Raw genomic sequence first — 15,874 nt, 5'->3', positions numbered from 1 at the left:
CATGCATGAAATTGAGATATTAAGTTCAGTGATTTGATTAGAGCATCTCAGTGGAGGTAGCAAGAGTTTTGCCATGAAAATGTGTCATTTGCGAACCTATGTGGATCTTTGATGGAAGAACTTGCTAACTTTAATTATTGAGCTCCAACCGACACCCTTCAAACTGCATACTATTTTATTCTTTAGTATTTTAGTATTTATGTTTTTTTTTTTTTTTGCTATGCTATAATATATAGAAATTTGATAAAACAATATGTTCTTAAAAAGGGTAAATAAAATGTTTACATACATTAGAAAAGTATTTGATTAAAGTTCATATTTATTATGTAAATAAAAAAATGTACATGTACATTTAATTGTTTATACTATTTACTCCAAATCTGTCTGGCCCCAAAAATAGGACAAGTGATTGATTGAAAGTAATTTTATTAAGGATTAACTATACTTTAGTCCCTGGAGGTTTAGTGTCAGTATCGAAATGGGCCTGTTTCAATTAAATCAATTTCATACTACATTTCAGTATTACCAATTTACACTGCATTACATTGACATTCAAAGTTAGACTTTAAATGCCGACGTGGTAGTCATGGACTCACTTCATAACCAAACAAAATTTAGAAAGAGACCAATATAGGACCCACCCACTAACCAATTTTAAGAAAAAATTATATAAAATAAAAAAGCATTAACAGAAAAAATAAAATGCTTTTTTATTTTATATAATTTTTTTTTTGAATTGGTTAGTGAGTGGGTTCCATATTGGGCTCTTTCTAAATGTTGTTTGGTTATGAAGTGGGTCCTACAACTACCACGTCGATTTAACGTCCCGACTTTGATAGTCAATGCAATAACAGTGTAAATTGGTAATACTGAAATAACGGGTATGAAATTGATTTAATCAAAACCTTGAGGCCCATTTCGATACTGACACTAAATCTCCAGGGACTAAAGTGTAGTTAATCCTTTTACTAATAAAATGACAATTTATCAATGTGAATAATAAAATATTATTTATCAATGTGAATAATGATAATTAAATTCCTAGCTAGCTAGCTAGCCAGTCTCTTGGGGTTATTGAAGGCAATTTCTTCATTTCCAAATTTCAATGATGCCCTCCTCTTAAATTGTGTGATTGACTAAGAAGGAATGACAATTTGTGCAATTTTGAAGTTTTTTAATTACATTATTGTAAAATTAGATGCTATAATTTAGTCATTGAACTTATCCCGATTCGGTGAACTTAGGTTATTATCTATCACAATAATAAACTTCCTATTGAGTTTAAACCAAAGCTCATATTTATGAGTTTTAAACCATTCTTATCGTTTTCTAGCATTAAATCCAAATTACCTAGTGGCCAATTAATAAGTTTCTGAAACTTTGCAAGAAAAAATGTAAGTATTTAATTAGATTGCATACAAGGTAAAGTGGGTTCATTCTTTAATTGGAAGAAATGCCCAATAGTGTCCATCTTACTTAGAGGGCATGATAGTGGTTAAGATTTTGATGTTTTGAGTTCAAGATGCATTGAAGAAGAAAAAGAATACAAATCAAACACATTGGAAATTCAATAAGAGGGTAATTTTTTTTAAAATCCAATTCAAAGATACACATCCAATTTCTTAAAGCCTCATGGTCATCATGGTTTTTCCAGTGAGGTCATCATTTCCGCAATTGCCTCTATATTCTTCTCCACTGACAACCACAAGTCATTCAAATCAACATGACTCCATTTTTGCAACCAGTCAGCTGGAAGGCTCCCGTAAATGGCTTGTATCATCATTTCCTTCTCTTGGTTGTCATTCATCTGTTTCTTCAATTTCTCATCAGCTTTAAGTATCGTTTGCCTAAGAAAGCTTTCTTGATTCAGGATGTTCCTACTCCTTTCCATCTTGGCCATCTGCTTAAACCTTGTGATTGTTCGTAGGGCTCCATCAGGGCATGGACTAACATCAGGGTTGGCTTGATGCTGACCATAAATTACTGCACATGCATCAGTTCCACATAGAATACTGAGTTCACCTACCTTTTTCATCAGTCCGCTCTTCCTTTTCTTGAAGGTGGTTTTTCTTGCAGCATCATTTTTTATGTATGCAAGGTCAATTTTATTTCTTGTCATGAAGAGGAAGAGCTAGTGATTCTTGTTGGAAGAGATTGGGAGATTTGATGATTTTAAGGTGGCTCTGTTGTAGTTTCATTCTCCTAAAAGCAAAGCAAGGTATATATAGAGTTGACGATGTTTTAATTGTAAAGCCAGATAGATGTGGGTTGGTTGGACCATTTATGGTGTTGAAATAAATTATGGATGACTCATTTATTTAGTGTAAACATATCTGGCTAGTATTGAGGTTCATTGGTCCAATTGAAATTTTTTTTTTCTTGATACAAGTGATAGTTTTATTGTAAGCTAATCTAAATTACGGAAAGAGAAATTCAACAGGGGTGACAATTTCTACACGACTAAACCCGCACGGAAAAACACGACTTCGAACCCGCACGATTAATAATTGGATAATTTTGGGTCAACCTGCTTTGACCTGCTTCATTAAACGGGTGGGTTTCGGTCAACCACAACCCGTTAGAACACATGTGTAACCTTTATTAAACGGGTCGTGTCACGGATCGTGTCAACCTATGTAAGACACGCCAACCCGCGAAAAAATATAGAGAAATAGAGACATCAAAACACACATATGGGGTTTCGAACCCCTATCCCATCCTCATTACTCTCCAATCCCTTATCCACCATACTAGATACAACTTTGTGATTATATACTATGCATTTTGATATTTATAATGTTTCTTTTTCTTCTTTTGTTTTTCTTTCTTTTCCGTCTATCTTCTCCTCTCTCTTTTTTAATTTCTTTTCCTTCTCTCTTTTCTCCTCTCTTTTTTTACTTTTCTTTAGTTTTCTCTCATCTCTTATTTTTTTTCTTTCTTTTCCTTCTCTTTAGTTTTCTCTCCTCTCTTTTTTATTTTTATTTCTCTCTCTCTCTCTCTCTCTCTCTCTCTCTCTCTCTCTCTCTCTCTCTCTATTTTTTTCTTTTCCTTCTCTCTTCTCTCCTCTCTCTATCCTTTTTTTCTTTTCCTTATATTTTCTCTCCTTTCTCCGTTTTTTTTATTTAAATTTTTTTCAATTGTGACTTTTGTAACATGCATGTTATTATTTATCAACCCGTTACACGACTCGAAACCCGCACGATAAAAGACGACCTGAACCCGACACGACACGTTTATTAAATGGGTTGGGTTTGAGTTGAGCATTCTTGACACGTTTAATATCCCGACACAACACGAACCCGACACAACCCGACCCATTGCCAGCCCTAGAATTCAAACTCATAATATAGAATGAGGAGCACACCCACTCTAACCAACTCGCTAAAGTCATGTCTGTCTCTAACACTTATGTATGTAGTATTGAAGGTTCATTGGTCCAACACATGAGGAAAATGTTATGTTCGTCCTGATATTTTACTGTCCAGTCCAGTTATGTGTTTTTAGCGTTCATTCATGTCTCTTAGTAAAAGTAATTTGTAATATTGGACCCATATATGGACAAGCCCATGGCCCTTCCAATCTCACTTAGGCCCAACCTCTTTTACAACCAAGGAAAGTTCTTGATTTGTGTTCTATTTTTCACTTTAGACAAATTATATTTTTGGTCCCTTAGTTTAACCTGTTTTTCACTTTTGTCCTTATCATTTCACTTTTGAAAATACCAGTCCTACATTATTGTTTAGGTAGCAATCAAGTTCTACATGTCTAAAATTTTTAAGGAAAATAAATGAAATAATTCGCTTTGTCTTGATTGCAACAATTTGGAGAGACGAAGATTTCCTTGCATGTGGTAGTTGCATATTGCTACATCGAATTTGATCTATTAGTATGATGAAGTTTACAATTTGAATTTAATTTGTAAGAAATGTGTTTACACCATAATCAATCGAGCATATCCAGCCTCAAAACAACTAACACCAAGACAGACACGCCTTCTCCCCTGCCGAAGGAAGACACTCTTCCAAGGTGCTAGACACATCAAGCTCCCGACTGCTCTCAAACTGCCAAACCTAATCTCCGAGACACGTGTCACCACCACAGCGAACTTGCACAAAAGTCCCACATCGAAATTCTATGCAAATCACCAACTTTTACTTCCCTATAAATAGGGAACAATACCTAAGTAAAAAAGGTAACTACTTTCTTACTTTTACTGTTACTTTGCCAAAGTTACTACTCTTAGCTAACTTAAGCATTGGAGAGCCTTCGGCCGTGTTGAGCCCAAAAAAGTCACGGGAAGCCCAAATTTAAAGCCCAAAATAAACATATAATGTCTGTCATGCGTTAATCCAAGCTGTATTTTGGGATTTGATTCATTAAATAAATATAGAAATAGAGTACATGTCATGCCAAACTAATAATACATTTTTCCCTTGCCAATCACCTATCAAGCTCACATGAATCCAAGTCATGTGGTTTACGGGGCTTGCATGAGGGATTGTGGTGTGGAAGGTTACGGAGGTCCACAAGGCCCACGGAAGCTCTTGGATAATGGAGACTTTGGGCTAGCTACTTGGGAGCACCAAAGTACAAGCCCATTACTTAGAGTTCTCCAATGTGGGTGAGCAAATGAGATATTTTTCAAGCACTTCCTTTTACCCATAGGAAATAGTCATTTTCCAAATACCTAGCTTTACCCATTGGAAACAAGCCTTTTCTAGCACTTCCCATTACCCACTGGAAACAAGCAGTTTCCAATGCTTCCTTTTATCCATAGGAAATAATTAGTTTATTGTACCTAACTTTACATGCTGGAAAATAGTATGCCCTAGTGCTCCCTTTTAACCACTGGAAATATGATGGTTCCAGTACCTCCCTTTGTCTATTGGAAATAAAGGAAAACCCTCACCCTCTATAAATTGGCATTCATGGCTCAAGCAAAATGGGGACCAATTTTTCTTCAGCCAACACTCCTTCACTCGGCTGTTGCAAGCATCCCAGCAGCCACCAACCTCCATAAAGCATCACCTAGCTCCAAGTTTTTTCTTCCTTCCAAGCTTTAAATACCACAGCCTTTAAACCTCAAGCTTTTCCTTCCATCATTCTTCTCTTGAAACTCTTAAATCCATAAAGCATTACCTAGCTCCAAATTTTTTCTTCCTTCCAAGCTTTAAACATCATAGCCTTCAAACCTCAAGCTTTTCCTTCCATCCTCCTTATCTTGAAACTCTTAAATCCATAAAGCATCACCTAGCTCCAAGCTTTTCCTTCATTCCTAGCTTTAAACACTATAACCTTCAAGCCTCAAGCTTTTCCTTCCATCCTCCTTCTCTTGAAACTCTTAAATCCTCATAGCCATAGCCACACACAACAAATTATCAACACCAAACTTGAACATATCCAACATCAAGCCAAGCACATGTATTCTCATTTGCAAAACTTGTGGATCTCTAGCTCCTACACTTCAAGTTCTCATGCCAAGCTCATATAATCTCATATCAACATCAGAAAGTCATCTTCAACTCTTCGTTGAGCTGCTGGAAACATCGACCCAAAACTTGTAGCCGTTGGAAGAAGAACAAAGTACTCCCGGGACTTGCTTCTCCTCGGGATACTTTGGACCTAGTTCTCGCTAACTCAGACAAGGGGCAACGAAGTCTTCATTCATCACTCTATGGCGATCCAAGAATCAACAAAGCCCGGATGAGCCTTTGGACGAAAAAGACCCCAACATAAATGGCGACTCTGCTAGGGACTAGGCTATTATTCTTACAGTGGCTTCTCCACACAAGATTTAAGTCACGTTGATGCAAGATATCAAAGATAAGAGTGTTTCCTCCTTTGTTGCTTTTTTCTTAGCCATATGCTCTATAGAATAACCCAAAAAAAAATGTTTGTAACATTATCTCTTTCTCTGTTTCTTGGATATATTTTCTCAAGCTAAATGAAATCTTGTGAAAGGACCCCTGGGGTTGAGACAAATCGAGCATTCGTGCCACTGAGGTATCGGAGACAACAAAGAAAATTCCCCAACCGTCCCCAAATCCAAATGACTTGGGGGCTTCATGCCAAGCAAATTTAATGCAAAATCAAAGAAATTTTTTTCAAACTTGAGAGAAACAGAGCATATAGAGCAGAGAAGAGAAATAAAATGTAATAACCAAAACCTAAAATTAATATTTAATTATTAATTTATTTGAAAAAAAAGACAAATACCCATAGAATATTTTATTAGTTTAAAAGTTGACTTGGGAAGGAATTTGAGGATTCCAATCAGACACAAAACGAGTCCAGACATTCAAAACGCGAAGGAGTTACGAGCAAAAGAAATTCAGTGGCATAACCGTAAATATCTCGAACTTCAAATTTTATAAACCCAGATTTTTCTGGGTTTCGGCAGAGAGAACGAGCCGACTTTCTGAGCTGATTCCTCTCAGCTCCGACCCCCGATTCAGGCAATACCAGTGCCAAATGAACCACAAACTTCCCTGCCCTTCGCCGCCATGATCCGCGGCCATAGTCGCTGGAAACAGCCACGAAACAGGCGGCGCTGGACAGTTTTTGACAGAACTTCCAAGCGTTCGTTCTCCGTCGTCCGGCCACCAATCGGACGAGTGACTAGCTATTTTTCATGCTCTAGCTGCTGGTTGGGTAGGATTTCAGAAATTTCAGAAATTTCTAGCGTAAATAGCTCGATTTACGAGTTAGGTTTCAGCCGGTTTTCGAGTCACTGTTCCGGCCATTTCCGGCCACGATGAGATAAGTCTTGAGCCGAGATGTTGAGAACACTTGCTCAATGCTCTCAACCTCATCTCTGCGATTGGCTTTACCAAGATATGATTTTTTGTCTCATTAATCTCAATATAGCATATATATTTGTTATTATTTTAATATATTCATAAAATTCATGTTATGTTGAATTGTCTTAAGCATAGACAAAAGCACGTGGGTTGGTCTGCCCAAGTTAAAAGGATTGATTGATTAGTTGTTATTATTATAGTCTGATGCATTATATAGTGCACTAGCTTGCATCATTTTCTTATTATTTCCACTACCATTATTTTACTTGTCACTTCCATTATTATATTGTATCATTGTCTTGTTTAGTGTGTGAGTCAAATAGTCACATCACTTTATTACTCTATCTATGCATCATACCATATGATGTCTGCCTAAAGGCTGCCATTCTAATAAAGCATGACTATATTTTATATGCCAAAGCTATCATCCCAAGGCATCATCACATTTATGAAAGTTGCTATTATAGTGTTGATATATAATACTAAAATACTAAAGTTGTCACCTAATAATACAATTTTTCATATAGATCTTGTAGCTTAACACGCAACGTCATTAACCAGACCCAATTTGTGAGAATGATATCCGTATGCAGCATCTGCTCTGGCTAACAGAGGAAACAAAGCCAGCTCTAGAACAACATATCTATATTAGGCACAAAGCTGCACATTCTTCTTGAGCTGAAATTGAATTAGGCATCTCTGGTGTACAGATCTCCAGGATTCATGCTAGTCAAGCTTTGACCAGAATCATGTGCTGGAAGAGACTAAAGCACAAGAGCTAGAGGGCCCTGGAGGCTTTGGCAAATCCATTATTCATGCCATTGAGCAAACTACATGTGCAAACCCCAAAATACTTAGGGGCTTCGTGCCAAGCAAAGTTTTTCAAAAAAAAAGGAGCCAAACATAGGCCAAGCATCTGATAAAAAGAAGCCATCTTCTCTGGCCAACATCAATTACTGAATTATACCCTAAACCCTAAACCCTACTAGCAAGTCGTTGCCATTTTCTATTAACGAAGCATCAATTATTGAATTATACCCATGTTAGTGTATATCGAACAATCTTGCAGGATTGTACTTTGGAAGTTCTTTGATTTTGTTTCATTTCTCTATGCGTTTCATGGTTGATCTAGCTATTTTGTTTATTGTTAGTATAGTTAGTCTCTGCTCCGTAGGCATTGGGGCCTCTGTATTGGTTTGGTTGCCGATGTAGCGTTGTCTTTATTTGACAGTGTTTGCTTCTTATAATATTATGATTCGAGGGTTCAATCACCTTGTTAATTATATATTTAATATTCTACTCGTAGAGTATAGCCACGCAACTATACTTTTGAAATATATTCTACTTGTTGAGTATACCAGCGCGGCTACACTTCTGAAATATTTATTTAATATTCTACTTATATAGTATAGCCGCACTACTATACTTTTGACATGGTATGTAGTTTATAAAAAATATATATAAACTTGTATCTTAAGGTCAATAATTTTTTTTAATTTTTTTAATTTTTTTTTTTTAATTTTTTTTTTTTTGTAATTGTTGAGGCCCAAAAAATCCACGGTTGTGCTCGAATATATTCCCGCCCAATGCAATACCTTACCGATAAGAAACCCGATTTGGGCACGCAAAAGTTTGTCATACACGCTTGCACAAGCCATGACCACATGCCACACCAAATAAATATGCCATCTGGCACACTAAGAATTTAAATTGGCCTATAAAAGGCACCGACTTTACAAGCCCATGCTAGTTACCCCTCTAGGCATCATGTCCCTTTTCAAAGATGATAAAATTAAAGCACGCCAATCGACATGCCATGCTAAGCAGGAAATCATTATTTCACACCCAACCACGCTACAAGTTTAAGTGGGCCCAAGCCACACAAATGTTCGGGGCTTGCTTGAGTGGGTTGTGATATGGATGGTAACGAGCCTTCATGAGGCCTATTGATGAGCCAAGAAATGGAAGTTTTGGGCCGCTTGGAAGCCCCAAAACTCAAGCCCATTTCTTGAGCCCAAATATGTGGGTAAGCATAAAAGAGAGAAAAATGGAGCCTAATACCCTAGGAAATTAGCCCATCACCATAAATAAAATAGCCCATCATTTAAGCCCATTCCCTTGGTAGGCTAACCAATCACTTTAGCAAAAATCCAAGTAGCCAAGAAAATATCCATAGTCTCCAGCACTTAGCTGGAAACGTGAACCATGATGAAAGCCAAAGTGTTATGTCAGTGAGATGCTGGGAGGCTCCAACACATGAGCTAAGAACGAACACCAAGGTGGAACATGCAAAGAACAAGGGGATATTAGTGCGCGTAGGTTGCTAGGAGCCCCCATTTCTCCATCTCCTCCCATTTTCTCTTATGGTAAGTCATTCCAGAGCTTGACAGAGCCTTTGTCAAGCTGCTGAAAAATTACCCAAAACACTCAATATTTCACCACTAGTTACAACACACATCTGGAGAGCAAGCTTTCTCTCCCCTCTAAAACCTCTGGTATTTCGAGTCACATCCTTCCATCTCTCCCCATTTTCAACTGTTCCAAAGCTTGATTAACATTTCGTTGAGCTGCCAGAAACTACTCAACACACCCAATATATCCTCATCCATCTCTCTTTTCAACAAACCCACTTATAATCCCTTCCCCTTCTCCTTAGACCTTGTTTCTCATAAGAACTCACAGCTCTCTCTCTTTAATGCTAAACTCATGATTGCTTTGCTTCCATGCCACAAGTCCTCTCATGCCAAGCTAAAAATTTATCTGTAAGCGACTATTAGTTTTGCTGGTGAAGGTAACTAAGGTGCTTCCTAAGGCTCAGCTACCTTTTCGAAGCATTCTTGGGGCCTAATTCTTGAAACTCATACCCAAAGGCAATTTTCTCTCATTTGACTCTTAACAACAATCCAGGCCCGTAGTAGCTATGGAAATGAAAAAGCCCCTACATTAATTAAGTAATATTTTATCATTTTTTAGTTACTTATATTTCTAGTTATGTTTTAATTATTATTTCTTTATTGAATAATTAATATTAAATATTTTAATTAACTTGATAAAATATATTACTTAATAAATAGTAATTAACTTTTTTCTTGAATAAAATATTTAAATACTAATTATTCACCAACTAAATATTAATTAAAACAAAACTACTTATTAAAGTAATTAAAAAAGAGAAATTCATATTATGCTATTTAATTGTATAGCCGTACGGCTGTATGTTTGAAACTTTTTATTTAAAGAGTATAGCCGGTCGGCTATACTTATGAAACTTTCTATTTAAGTGTCAACCGGGTGGCAATAGTACTAGGGGTGGGTATGTTTCGGGTTAGACTAGTTTTTGCCTCAAATTAGAACCGGTCCAATACTATTCATCCGGTTAGGTTCGGTTCGATTTTAATAAAAAATTTAAAAAATTTCCAGTTCAGGTTGAACCGATTTCGGTCCAGTTTGGTTTTGAATCGGATTATAAAATTTATTTTTAATACAATTCTCAACTGAAATATTATTATTTTTACTTGAAAATTAACAAATTAGTCAATTTCATATAAAAATAAATATTAAAGTTAGAAAAGAGAGATATTTTGATATTGAACTTGGATAAATATTAATATTTTTTTTGTTAAATTAAAAATATAGCATTAAATATAAATATATATTGAAATTATATATTTTTTAATTTGACCGGTTCGGTTTGGCCCTGTTCGATTTTTGAAGACATGGAATCGGGTCCAAAACTGGTCCAAACTAGTCCGGTTCGTTTTTTGACCGGTTTTTGACTTGTTGGTAAACTCGATTTTTTTTTTGTTTGATTCGGTGTGGTTCAGCTCAAATTTCCGGTTCGCCGATTTGAGTGCCCACCCCTAAGCAATACTGTTGAAATGTTTTTCTTAAAACGTATAGCCGGCCGGCTATACTATTGAAATATTCTTCTTATAAAGGATAGCCGCGTGGCTATAGTTTTGAAATATCTTGCCCATTTTTAGTTACTGTCATTTGTAATTATGTTTTAATTATTATTTCTTTAGTGAATAATTATTATAAAATATTTTAATTAACTTCTAAAATTATGTTACTAATAAATAGCAATTAATTTTTTTCTTTAATAAAATATTTAAATACTAATTATTAATTAAAACAAATTTCAATGATGCCCTCCTCTTAAATTGTGTGATTGACTAAGACGGAATGGCAATTTCTGTAATTTTGAAGTTTTTAAATTACATTATTGTAAAATTAGATGTTATAGTTTAGTCATTGAACTTATCCCGATTCGGTGAATTGGGTTATTGATTTCATTGATGTAATTAATGAAGATACATAGATGTCCTTATTTAGGTCTGATACAACAATACAGATCCTAGGAATTAGCTATTTCCCAAACATGGTTCTTAAACAATTGCAGTCATATCTTCCAAACTAAGTAAATATCAATTACAAGAATCAATTACGAAATTATGCAGATGATGATGATCGAATATCTTAACTTGTACACCACCATCGTTGCAGATATATCGTGGCAGCCTAACCCTAGCTTCAACCCTTGTTTACTTACCACTAGCCTCTTTTGCGACATACCCTACTTGTGTTTGGGCCAAAAGAGAAATTCACAAGCACAAGCCCATCTAGGCAAAGGAAGGCCCACAAAACATAGGACTAGGCTTTGATTCAAATAGAAAGGGTCCAAAAACACATCAGAAGCCCACGTTTTTTATGAAATGCCAAAATTGACCACCGAGCAGATCGTTAAAAGATCTAGGGAAAAGAATTTGGATTAGGCCCAATTTTTAAATCATCAAAGAAGCCTAGGAACAAGACAAACAGATTTTTTTCAGAAGACCCACATGACTACCTTTGAAAAGTCAACTATTTCAACTAGTCACAGGAGAATTTGACAGGGAAATAAATGAAGGCAGATTTCTCCAGTCTTTCACAGACAGAGAAGAGATCAAACTCCTATATATATATATATATTTATATATCAGAGGAAAATCTGCTCTAAAGAAGGCACCATTTTCAAGAGATAAGCAGACTGTGTTTTTGAGATAAGTAGAAAGTAGGGAGTTGTTCAATCGAAAAATCAAACTAACCATCACAGTTTGAATTCTTACAAAGCAGTTGAAATTTAAAGAAGGGTCAGGTTTCTTTTTCAAGAAATATCAGGAGTGAGCCTTAGGAACTGACTATGGAAGGCTTGTTTGCCAGAATTGATAAAACCCCATTTTCTTTGCATTTTAAAAATGCAAGATCTTTTTCAGAAAATTTGCCCCCCATTTTTAAAGGATTAGAAATCCTATTCCAACATTTTCTATAAATATAAGAGAGGGTGAACAGAGCAAAGGATAATCAAATCAAACAACCAAAAAATCAACCAAAGACAAAAACTCAAAATGATCACTTGATCTATGAGAACCTTCAAACAAATTGAAGCAACCAAAAGCTCATTTGAGCCACACAAGAAGCCACTATAAATCAAAACTTCCAGTCCAAACTTAGAGAAGTAAGTCATTCAAAATGAGATTTATCTCGTTACAAATTTGGTTCAACAAAAGCCAAAACAAGCAGAGTCTGGGTTTTTACAAATATGAAAAACTCAACAAATTTATGAAGAGTCCTGATCAGAGCAAAACAGCTACCACAGTGCAGTTCCAGCTCGATAATCCTCAAGTCCAACCACTTCTACCCCTTTCAGACTAAAGAGGCTGCAATTCCGCCCATTCAAAAAGCCTTCCTAGACTTGAAATAGATTAAAGCTCTGCAAACTCGAATGTTGGTATCGATTTACAACGAGGCTTAGCATTGAAGTTGTTGATAGCTCATCCAAAGACATCCTTACCTAGTCCAGCCCGGATCGAAGTTTCTATCCAGGTAGAAATGGAAGTCCAGCCTTCTTTTTGTCTTTTTAGAGTTAATTTTCCCTTTTCAGCTTTGTAAAAGGCACTTCTGCCTAAAAATAGTTTACTATCTTATCATTTGTTTTGGCCAAAACTATCAGTTTTGTATTGTGAAAAATTATGAAGTCCTCACCAGTCTGAGGCAAGAAAAGAACTTACTTGGGAGATATTCCTCACCCAAATTCACAATCGCTTGTTTAGAAATTAGTAATTTGGGGCGCAAGTTATCTATATTTAAGAAGTCTGCTAGAATTTTTATTACTAGCAGTGGCACGCTCGCACACTAAAGAAAGTTGACTTGTTGACTAGTCAATGGTTTTCAAAGCAATGGGGAACTTTACCCTTCCATCATAGGAGCAAACACAAAACGGATAAACAACTTGTTGCTAAGGCATACCCCTTTCCCTCTTTCATACCTTTTTTTTTATCGTTCCCACCTATAGTTAGCGTGGGTGATGAATCTGTGATCAACAATGGCTCTCGTGATGGATCCAGAAATACGGAGACATCACCCATATCGAATTTGCCAATAAATATTTCATATGAACCTGCAGTTGTCTATTCTTGGTCTAGCACCTCTACTTTTCCTTTTATTACTTCAATTGTTGATCATGCTCTTTCTCATCAACAAGGTAATACATGTTTTGCCTTATTTACTACTGATTCACAAAATGATCCATGATGGATTTTTTTATTTTGGCGCGATGGATCACATGACATATGATCTATCTATTTTCCGAAATCATACTACTCCCCACCTTTGGTGTGTTTCTAAATCAAACGGTGTCTTGTACCCTGGCACTGACATAGTTGATTTGATTCCTTCTTTCTCTCTTTAGAGCATACTTTATTAGTTCATGCACTGCCTAATAATTTTCTTTATGTCCCTCAAATGATTGAGCAGTTAAATTGCATTGTATTACTATATCATTTTTTTTGTCTTCTTTAGGATATCAGTAGTTAAGAGATCATTGGTCGTGGTACAAAGAAAATGGATGTACTACGTAGATGATGTCTACACCGGAGGGTTTTATCTCTTAAGGGTTCAGATTGAAACACAGGGAATCAGATTTTGTTATGGCATCACCTCCTAGGGCATCTGTCTTTTGGGGTATTTGAAACATTTATTTTCGTCACTATTTTCATGTTGTCATATTTCCAATTTCCGGTATGATACTTGCATTTTAGACAAAAGTCACCGTGCTACTTATATGAGTTGGTTGCATAAGCCCTGCTCTTTTGTCTACTAATTCTAGTGATAGATGATTTGTGATATTTGTAGATGATTGTACTCGTATGACGTGGTTGTATCTGATGAAGCACAAAAGTGATGTCTATGATTGTTTTTGTGAGTTTTAAAAGATGGTTCAGACTCAATTTTCTGCTACTTTGAAAGTTGTTCATTCTCATAATGGAGGTGAATATGTCAATTATTTGTTACAGTTTTATTTTCAGGATCAGGATACTGTGCATGAGACTACTTGTCTTCAAACACCTCAGAAGAATGGTGCTGCAGAGATGAAGAATAGACAAATTATGGAAATAGCCTGTGCTAGCCTTATTGGTGCCCGTATGCGTCTCACCTATTGGGAGGATGCTGTCACTTCAGCAGTCTATCTCCTTAACCTGGTTCTTACTAGTGTTCTACAGTTTAAAACACCCCATAGAAACTTTTAGGATATGTCATTCTTCCTTTTACTTTGACTTTGGCACCATGCATTTTTGGGTGTGCTAGTTTGTTCATCTTTGTAAGAATCAGCGTACTAATCCTGATCCTTGTGCGCAGGCTGTGCAGCGTGCTATTTTTTTTTAAAAAGTCCTGCATTTTGGGCCAAGCCAACAAATAAAAATAAAAACGAGGAAACCAAGCAAGAATTCATGGGCTTTCAAAAACATTATTAGGCTTGCATTTTGTGGACATTAACAGAGATTTTAACATGGTTTTCTTTCTTATTTAAACAAGGTGTTACAAAAAGCCAGTTCGTTTCTTTTTTCCCCTTTTTCGTAATTTGTTTCTTTTTTTATTTTTTTTATTTATGAATTAGCTCTTATGAAACTTCATCGGCAACGATTGTTGGTTAATTGTAATGCTTTTTTGGTTTTTTATGACTTATGAATTACGCTGGTATTGTTTAAATTATAAGGATATTCGGTTGTTATTTTTTTTAAATAAAGCTTTTAGTCTTTCAAAATTGCACATCTGCTAAAAAATTCATGGATCCTACAATGGCCACATAGAACGAAAACACCTGTGTTTTTGCAGCATTAATAATAAAAAAAGAACTTCATCTTTTCTTCATTCAATGTTTGTTTTCTTTTTTGCAAGGTGAAAAGTGTAGGAAGTTAAGGTTTCAACCAAAACCAATTGATAATGGAGGGAGTACCCAACACCTTAAAGGCCCTTGCAAAGTTTTCTAACTTCCAATGTGGAACATTTTCACCTTCACATTCTCACAAGAAAAATCATATTTTATTGAAAATTTCAGTTTAGCTTTGATGTAGTAGGCTCCAACCCACAATTAGCAAAATGAAGCAAATGAACTGATTAGAATCCTATCAAAATTCAATGTTTTTCAGAAGGTGCTTCCTATCTTTGGACCATGCTCCACTTCCCGGAATACATATATTAATATATTAATTTTTGGCACTTTAATTAAAATATATCCCATGTGGTGTGGTCATCGGTTTTTATGGGTCAAATCTTATAAGGACTATACTTACGGTGGTTTGATTCAACCATAAATTCATATATAAATAGTTCTTCTTAATATGTTTTCCCTGCATGAAATTGAGATATTAAGTTCAGTGATTTGATTAGAGAATCTCGGTGGAGGTAGCAAATTTTGCCATGAAAATGTGTCATTTGCGAACCTATGTGGATCTTTGATGGAAGAACTCGCTAACTTTAATTATTGAGCTCCAACCAACACCCTTCAAACTGCATACTATTTTATTCTTTAGCATTTTAGTATTTATATATATATATATATTTTTTGCTGTACTATAATATATAGAAATTTGATAAAAATATATGTTCTTAGAAAAGGGTAAATAAAATGTTTACATGTACATTAGAAAAATGATTTGATTAAAGTTCACATTTATTAGGATAAATTACATGTACATTTAATTGTTTATACCATTTACTCCAAATCTGTCTGGACTCTGGCCCCAAAAATAGGA

At 35.6% G+C, this 15,874-nt stretch overlaps 1 pseudogene; it reads right to left on the bottom strand.

Moving 5' to 3' along the window:
* Positions 1-1,569: 1,569 nt before the first annotated feature.
* On the bottom strand, positions 1,570-2,119 carry LOC103331429 (agamous-like MADS-box protein AGL80 pseudogene; annotated as a pseudogene).
* Positions 2,120-15,874: the final 13,755 nt, after the last annotated feature.

The sequence above is a fragment of the Prunus mume genome, linkage group LG5, assembly GCF_029339155.1.
Source record: "Prunus mume cultivar Tortuosa linkage group LG5, ASM2933915v1, whole genome shotgun sequence".
Lineage (NCBI taxonomy): Eukaryota > Viridiplantae > Streptophyta > Magnoliopsida > Rosales > Rosaceae > Prunus > Prunus mume.
Note: the sequence above shows the minus strand (reverse complement) of the source record. Positions and strands in the feature narration are given on the sequence as shown.